The following is a 9008-nucleotide window of genomic DNA, read 5'->3' as shown; positions in this document are numbered from 1 at the left end:
GAAAGTATACTGGAAGTAGAATTGTTCAGAATATAATATAATTTTGGTTTCATTACTATTAACAGTAGATTTTGCTTTCTACTTAAGATCTGTTATTGCAATTCATGCTGCACTAATTACATTCCAGTTGCTTCAAAACACAGATTTCAGGAATCAGAAATGTGCCTGACCACCTCAATCAGAAAGGTTATCCATTCAAGATTAGAAGCTGGGTGCATATAAAGTAACTATTTTCAACTAACTTCTTCATTTACGAATATTCTTTCCAATAGCTTAATTGCTAGAAATCCTAACAAAAGGCAAACACAAAAATACACAGACCACACCTTAATTAAGTCTCAATTCTAATACCTAAAAACTATTTCTGGAATTTCCACCATTATCTGTTGGCTGTAATAGTGATGCATATGTGCACTAGAAAGGTTAGTTAACTCATATTTCTGAAGTAATTTATGATTCTAGTACTAAAATATTTTTATATAATTTTCTTTTTAAAGAGAAATCCCTTCCTTCAGTTTGGTGCAGCAATAAAAATCTGGTTTATCTCCAAATTAAAATGCATTGTGCAGAAAAATTTTAACATATACCCATATAACTCCCTCCAAATATTTTAATTCAACCAGATGGCCAGAAATTAATTCAAAAGTGCCAAAAACTGTAATTGTCTTATTTTTTTCATGCCTGTTTAAAATTTCAATGGAATTTCTTAGAAAACCTGATTTTTTTAAAAAATTTCTAGCCAACCCAGATTAGATGGATAGAGCTTTTCAATCCACAGGATACACCTAACCACATAAATTTCTCTCATTCAGATCTTCCCAGCATGTCACCTGCTGTTTTACAGGCATACTCCCTAATGCCAAGTGTCCTTTGACCACTTGCTGGCCTCCCTAGTACCTTGGAGAACCCATTGTATATACAGCCCCTGTCCCAAAGTGTTTACAGTTGAAGTGTAAACTTCTGATCCATTACAGTTTTGTCTGAAATATATCATCACTCTTCAGGCATTCTGACTTACTTAGCTTCAGAGAGTCAATATTTCTTTTAGTAGCTTACCAAAAGATAAAGACCTCTATCCCTCCTGAGATATTTCTTAGCTTACTTGGGTCTTATAGACTCATTTTAGTTATAAAGTCTGACACAGCCTTCTCATGATTGTTTCATTCTGAATTACTTTCAAAAGAAAAATCATTCTTATGTGTAAAATATTTACAAGATTTTAAAAATTCAATAGAAAAACACTGCAATTATTTCAAACCAATAGTTTATAAATAAAATTAATTATAATATCTTGAAATTGAAAACTCATCTCTGCATTGCTCTCTATTTGAGTAGCTCTATAAGAACAACAAGAGATTAAGCACAAAATTAATTTGATGAACTGAAGCCTTGTGACGTAAAGCTAACTGAAATCGTCCACAAGCTTCATGCAAATTATGTTGAAATGCATCTTTTTGCAAAACAAAATGCAGCTAGAAAACAGAAGTATGTAATACATATTAAAGACTACATATGTATGTTGAAGATAGAAAAAATAATAAAAAGAACTATAAAACTTATTGCACAGGCTACGATATTTCATATAGAAAATTTTTAAAAGAATGGTGAGAAGTTGAAACAATACACTGAATAAAAAGATACTTTGTCCCAAGGGCAAGTACTGTAGTGATCAATTACATCTTGAATTGCAGGAACAAAATTAACTAACTTGATGGAAAGCACCACATTGCAATAAAAGTTATCATATACAGATGAACAGGAATTGAGAATGCTATTTATTTGAAACAGCAGGTATAATATACTGTACCTCTATACCTCCTGATGGAATATTTCTAAATGGGCTACCCATATTTTGCAGCATGACTGCACTTTGATTTATAGAGCCAAAGTAAATTATATGCTTCGCCAATAAAAATTCCTTGCAAAGGCAGCTTTTTTCCATTTCATTTTAAAGTGAATATGAAAAGAAACACATACAGAGAATTTTTTTAACAAACATTGCTATGTAAAATGTATGATACAGGTATGAAAGTATGTCTGTATATGTGTACAAAGATATTTTCTGGAGTGAAATGGTTTTTGACACAGGAATGATGGGAAATCACTTTGCATATATGCAGATAGCACAAACAGTACTTCCTGTCTGAGGTGTGGAAATAGTCAATGAAAATAATTCACTGGTTTGTTTTACAAGTGAACAAAATCTCAGTAATTTTGTGTTATATAGTAATCTGTGTTAGTGTGTTAATAGAGGGCACAACCAGTAAGAGGTATCAATATGATAGCTGCCTGGCAACTGATAGCAAGAAGACGGTAGGAAGCTGATGGATGCAATGCACACCAAATCATGCATTACATGTCATGGGAAGATTACTATACCAAACACATTGATAGGACTTGCATTGTTAGCATATGAGTTTCATCATGTTTAGCTTTGATTTCACTTTTGTTGCCACCATTTAGCCAGCAAAAACAGAAGTGGAATGGTCCCTAACATGTTAATTTTAGGCAGCTATTGTTCCCCGTCCTTAGGGATATTCACAGGATCTAGTTTCAGTCACCTAACTTAGCTATCTGTGTGGTGGAATCCATTTCACATAAAGCTGAATGTGTAAAAGCCAGATGCCTCATCTTTCCAGAGAATTTTAGTTTTAATCTGTGGGGGTCACCACCATCCACATCCAGATTCTGCAGAAATCAATCATACTAAAATAATTCCTTGGCATGCGCAGTATAACAATATGAGGAATGAATCCTTACTCACATTAGCTCTTTGTTGTTAGGCATATGAAGTAAACCCTACCAATTTGACTGGGATAAAAGTAGATGATATTGCATGGACAATTCTCAATTGGTTGTAGGAATTAAAGGAAAAGATGAAAACCTTTCATGCTAAAAATAAGCAGAAGCATTAGATAATTCAGCTCAGACAAACACTTTACCCAAATCTAACAGAAACCACCAAATCTTCTGCCCACAGATTCTGGTGGAAAAGTTGGAAAGAATACTTGGGGAAACTAGATCTCAATGGAACTTCAAATCTCTTTTCACTGTGACAATTCAGATATATTCAGTGGGACTTTGAAACCATTTGGACAAGTGTTTGAGGCTTAGAGATCAACAAAAATACCACTGTTAGCAGATGACCCTTCCAAGCTATTCACTCTCTACTTAGATGACCGCAGTTTCAACAGGACTAGAACATAAGTACCGTAACATTTCTTTTGCTTTACTTGTGACATCATACTATACATACTTTCTCACCCTTTTATTGATGTAATTATCATATTCATTCTAAGCAGCTTCTCTCCCTGCATTGCACTAATCTCATATTGCATCATCCCCTTCATCATCCAATCCCATGGCATTCTCTGCCTCACTTCCTCCTATCTCTCCTTATCTCAGCTCCCGTTCCTGGAACATGTTTGCACTGACAAATCAACTTTTGGTGACATCAGAAAGGGCAACTTCACATTTTTCCTATTAACACCTCATTCACTGCCACATGAAGACTCCCCATGTAAAGATACATAGTTAAGTCAGAATTACTTTCTACATTTCTTGGTAAAACCACAGTTCATATTTACAGCAGCTAACAGTACTTACTATCTGGAAGGGTGACAAGAGACGACAAAACTGTTCAGGAGCACTGAATAAACCAAGCAAACTGACAACACGATAATGTTTCTGTGAGATTTTTCTTTACCTTCTTGTGATGTCTATTCAGTTTTGCCACTTGACCAACATGCATACTTATGCAGTTCATAACTCCTATTAGGGATGCAAAGTAGTATTGTTACTCTGGTGTGAAATCTCAGAATCAATCTTTCATTTGCTGTCAAACAAAAGAATAGGCTACCTTCTTCTCCTTCCCATCAAGCAGGGACACCTTTGAGAAACCGTCTGCATAACTGGCCCCTCTCCTTCATTCCCAAGCTGAAAGCTTATAAAATATGCCAGCTGGGATCCTTGTCACCTGTGCTTACTTGTCTTCCCATGGAAGGCCAGCTACCATTCTAGAACCTTAAAAAGATCATATGTCCTGTCACTAGGAGGATTTTCTTCCACATTCATCATTGTACTGTTGAATCACTTTTCACTGCAATAAAGCTGGGATTATTTAACAGTGATCTGCAATATGTTTTCAGTGACATTTATTATAACTCCCTTCTACTGTAAAAGATTCTATAACACGTGGGTCAAGAAGCAGAATCCCTGAACTTACCAGTTCCCTTTGGATTAGTTTGCTAGAATCCTTATTTCTTTTCTGAGAATGAGGAGAAAAGAATCAGTGAAGTTTCTTTGGCAATGATAGGTAACCCCACGATGAACTTGTGTTCTCTGACTCATGAGTGCAAGTGGTATTAAATGCAGACTGTTAGCAGGAAGCTGAATGTAGTAACAAGCCCTGGGGACTGGGCAACACTGACAAGGACTGGAAAGCCTTGTAAATACATCCCTGCTGAATATATCATCATCAGTGTGTTTATTCCAGGTCTGGATCACATTGCCATAACTGTGCAATGGCCTTCAAGAGCTTATAAAACATATGAGCAAATTAAGTGAAGGCAGTAAATAATAATAAAATACTTTACATTTCCACAGCACTTTGATCCTAAAGCTCACAAGGAACCCCATTATAATCATATTTAGGCATGAAACAATGTCAATTAGCATCTAGTAAGATTTTTTCAAAATTCCTGATAGAGATACCAGCTTCCTTCTAAAAATGCCATTAGGTACATATACATCTGAATCTTAAGACACCTAAATATCTTTTTAGAAAACAATATAAGTACATAGGTGCTTCGCTACATTTAAATTGCTTTATAGGTTTCAGTTTAATAGAAACCTTAAAACTCTATTTTGCAAAGACCCTATTGAAATAGCAAACCAAAATAAGTATTCTGTTCATTTCCTGAAGCTGCCTGTTAGAAATAAAAGACATTTAAAATTCCCCCTACGAGATTTTAACTGAATTATCATACTTCCTAACTTTTCTCTATAAATGCAGAAAGAGATACGAAGAAACATTCCCACAGAGCACTCTATCTTACATTCACAAGCACCAAAAAGTCAGTGCTTCCCCTTACCTACCCTAAGGAACTGCTCTTCATATTCTGCTTCTCTGTCTAGCTCCAGTACTGGGAGTCCCTGACAGCTTTGTGCCCTACCATGTTCTCTGCAACACTGCCATCCTTGGCACTAGTGTCTGTCTCAATGTAACACTATTTAGTGATTTAAAGATCTCATGGGCTATAGCTAGAGTGAATTCTGAATTGCTGCTACACTAAACTTCCCTTGGACTGCAGCCTGGATGCACCTCCATGTTCTTGTAACTGAAGATGCCAGCACCACTGTTTAATATACCATTCTCCATTTTGTCAAACTTTCAGTGTTGGCAACTAGTCATAGTTGCTTTCTTTACTGCATTCTTTTCTTTACTGATTTTTTAACGAAACTCCTCACCCTAATCTTTAGTGCCCCTTAGTTTCTATGACAGTGTCTTTCAGAACACGTTTCTAACGAGCTGCCTTCTCATCTGCAGTCTTTATACAAACCACCATCTTTTTTCCTGGAGAAGTCAACACACAGGTGTGAATTCCAGACCAGCCACTGTGCTGAGAGCTTTGAAGCTGAATAAAACATATCTCAAATGAAGACTGTTTTTAAATAGAAAAGGACCAAGATGATTAAAGTGGATAAGGAAGATGTGGAAAGCACTGTATTAAGCTGGCCTTTGTTATTTAGTATTTCCTAGGGACCCTTGCTACACATAGCAAGGACTCGCTACTGAGTGCGGAAATGAGCCGTGGCAAGTTTTTAACGTGCTTTGTTATGCTTTAATAGTCAAACCCATTAAGCTATAAAAATGTAACGATGCTCATAAAAACTTGACACCCCTCACTAAAGACAGGGCTGCTGGAAGCTGCCTCTGCTCCAGCACAATCCTGCTGAGCCACTTTACTAGCTCCCTGACTCCCAGCTCTGGGACACGGCGGCACCGCGGCAGCTTTCAGCTTCTATGGAAGGAGCCTGACCCACCAAAAACACAAAGTAGAGGCTTAGAGCTTTGTTTGACTACAAACTTTTACTGCCTGCTACAGCCCTTTCCAATTTCAGAACACATTGCTTCATTGCTACACAGCTGTCTCACTGAGCAGAACCACGAAGGTTAGTCCTTGGTGGAGCCAGAAGTCTACTATGCAATCTCTGCCCATCTCACTTGGACTACTTTATTAGATCATGTCTATTTCTCTAGTGGGCCTCTGGGAGATACTAGGATGCTGGCAACAAAGGTCTAGGAATATCTGTTCTAACCTATGCAGGTTCTGCTACATCACCTTAGCATCAGAATTCCATCCAATGGTATACTGAGCAACAGAGTTCAGATATGTCTTCTGTTTTTACAATATTTCCTCAACAGAAGAAGCATGAATGAAGAAGTTAAATTATTCCTCTGGGTATGGAAGTTTCTTATTTGTTTGGAGTTTATTAAAAACCAAGCCAATCATGTGGTCTTTTATTTATGTAAAAGAAAGTGCACTATGCTTTCGAAATGCATCTTGCATTTATAGCAAAGGCTGGTGAGGGTTTCAATAGTCCTTAGTTCCGTAGAAAGTTCTTTCTACTGTTTCAAATAGCCCTGAAGAGATCTTCATCTCCTGAAATCCCTAGAAGGTGATGTGCTGCCAAAGAACTGCAGCTGAATGCTTTATTGAACTGATTTTGAACTAACCAGGCAAGTCAGATATCTATCTGATGGGAAGGTGTGAGGAAAGTATCCATAAGGTTATCACTAACAATCAGCAATTACTTATTTAATATTTAAAACAAGGTACTTAATTTACTTAGGAATTGCTAATTAATTTAGCAGTTTTGAGATCCCTTCTTTTCATGCAAGCCATGGGCAACTTGTTCTGCACTTCAGAATCCTTCTAAAGTAGATCACGATGACAGACCAAGCCAGATGAAGAACTGAAATCAGATTTAACATTTTATTTGATCTGCATAGCTACTGAGATCTTTCTTAAACAAAGACACTGATATCTCCACAACAGAAGATACAGATCTTACTGAAGATCTAGAGTTGACAAAGCATTTAATGCGGTTCTGTTGCGCACAATTGTACCACACATTTAGTGTCTACACTTGCTACTGCTACCATTTTGTTATGTTAATAAATGCTGAAACGGTAATTTACTTTGCAGATTCACTTCTTTGTGCGCAGCTTTGTCAAGTTCACTACCCAGACTGGTACATACCACCCCATTGCTTCATAAATACAAGGCTGGATAAGACTTCTTTTTTCCATATGCAAAAGATACATAGGAAATAGCACTGGGAAGAACATCAGAAGGTCATCCATTCCATTCTCCTGTCCCACAGCAAGTTCAATTCCACCTAGCCATTCATCACAGATGTTTGTCTTTCATGTCCATAAAAAGCTCCAGCCTCTAAGAGTACACGTCTCTTCTAGTGCTTCAGGGTCTTCCAGTAAAAAGGTTCTGTTAGCCTTCTCAATGACAGGAAATCTAGCAGATTTGACACAGCTATTTTGCGCTGCTTCTGCAAATGTATTTATGAAATTGCACAGGCATTCTTTTGAACACAATAAAAATTGGAATATGGGACAAAAAAAAAAAAATGCTGAACATTATTAATGCATACAAGTAGTTTCAACCTAGCTTTCCCTTCTAAAAAGTAGTAATTTCAAGTAAAATAACTTGCTCCCTGCATTTCTTTTTTTCTAACATTAGGGATAAAAAATAAATATTTACTGGTTTTATGCCTACATGTGTTAGGAGTGTAGAGTTTATGCCTGAGAGTCAGTATGATAGTTTACTGTATTCTATTCATAAGATGATTACCCATATTTCTGAATTTTCCTGTACTACCCATCCCCACCAGGAATGCAGTACAGCTGGCCCAGCAAATTCAAGTTAGCTTGCAGTGCTGATGCATAAAGTGGAAATAGCTATTTGATGTGGAAATCACTAGCATGTATAAAACCATGAACATACAATGCCATTATGGGTGCATAAAGGGATTGCCATGCCGTTAGATCAGTGGTCCTTTTAATCCAGTACTGACTAACCCATCAATTACTGATGGCAGACTTTTTGGTATGTTTGTTCCTTTTATTCCACTGATGTGTTGATAATCTAAACACTTGTATTAGAAGAACAACTTTTCAGAGTAGAAATTTCTTGAAGTCACATGCAATTACACCTCTAAGTAGTGAAAAAAAAACAAACTTACTGTTAGCTTCATGATTCTTCTATCCAGTATTTACCTATAAGCTTTTTTCATTAATTTGCTATAAAGCAATTCCAAGCGAGCCTTATGGAATTTTGGTATTTCTTCTTTCTGTGGAAAAAATCCCACTGCATAGACTTTGGGAGAAAGAGCTGGGAAAGTGTTCATATTGTGTCATTCATACAGATGATGGGTGGTTTTGAATTCATATAATAAATATGCCAAGAATAGACCTTAGTTTACTTACATCTATGTCCATCTATGATAAATGGAGTGGAGGGAAATGAAACTTACAACTGAAAATATCAGAGATAACATGCCACAAGATGCCAGGAACTAGTACAATACCTCATGAAGAATTATGTTCCTATTTTTCTCCACTCAAATACTTCAATCCATTCTGTTTTAATTGGCATCTTCCTAATAACTTGAGAGTTATATAATGTTAATGAGAAGTTAGTGTGAGATTGAAGAACAAAGCATTTTATTTCAAACCTTCATTTTTCAATTTACAGGGAATGAGAATTCTGGTGAAGTTTCAACTGATGATTTCTGTGGTTGCTAGTCTGGCATGATCCCTTTCTGAGCAAGCCGAGATCAATCATAGCAAGAATTTAACAACTGACAAGGCCAAATTCATCTTGGGTGCAACTCCAAAGTTAATGTAGTGACGTTACATTTTGGCCCACAACTTAGTATAACAGAAAAACAGAAAACATCCCCTTAGTATTCTTTTACAACAAGCAAAA

The sequence above is a fragment of the Strix uralensis genome, chromosome 7 (assembly GCF_047716275.1).
Source record: "Strix uralensis isolate ZFMK-TIS-50842 chromosome 7, bStrUra1, whole genome shotgun sequence".
Lineage (NCBI taxonomy): Eukaryota > Metazoa > Chordata > Aves > Strigiformes > Strigidae > Strix > Strix uralensis.
Note: the sequence above shows the minus strand (reverse complement) of the source record.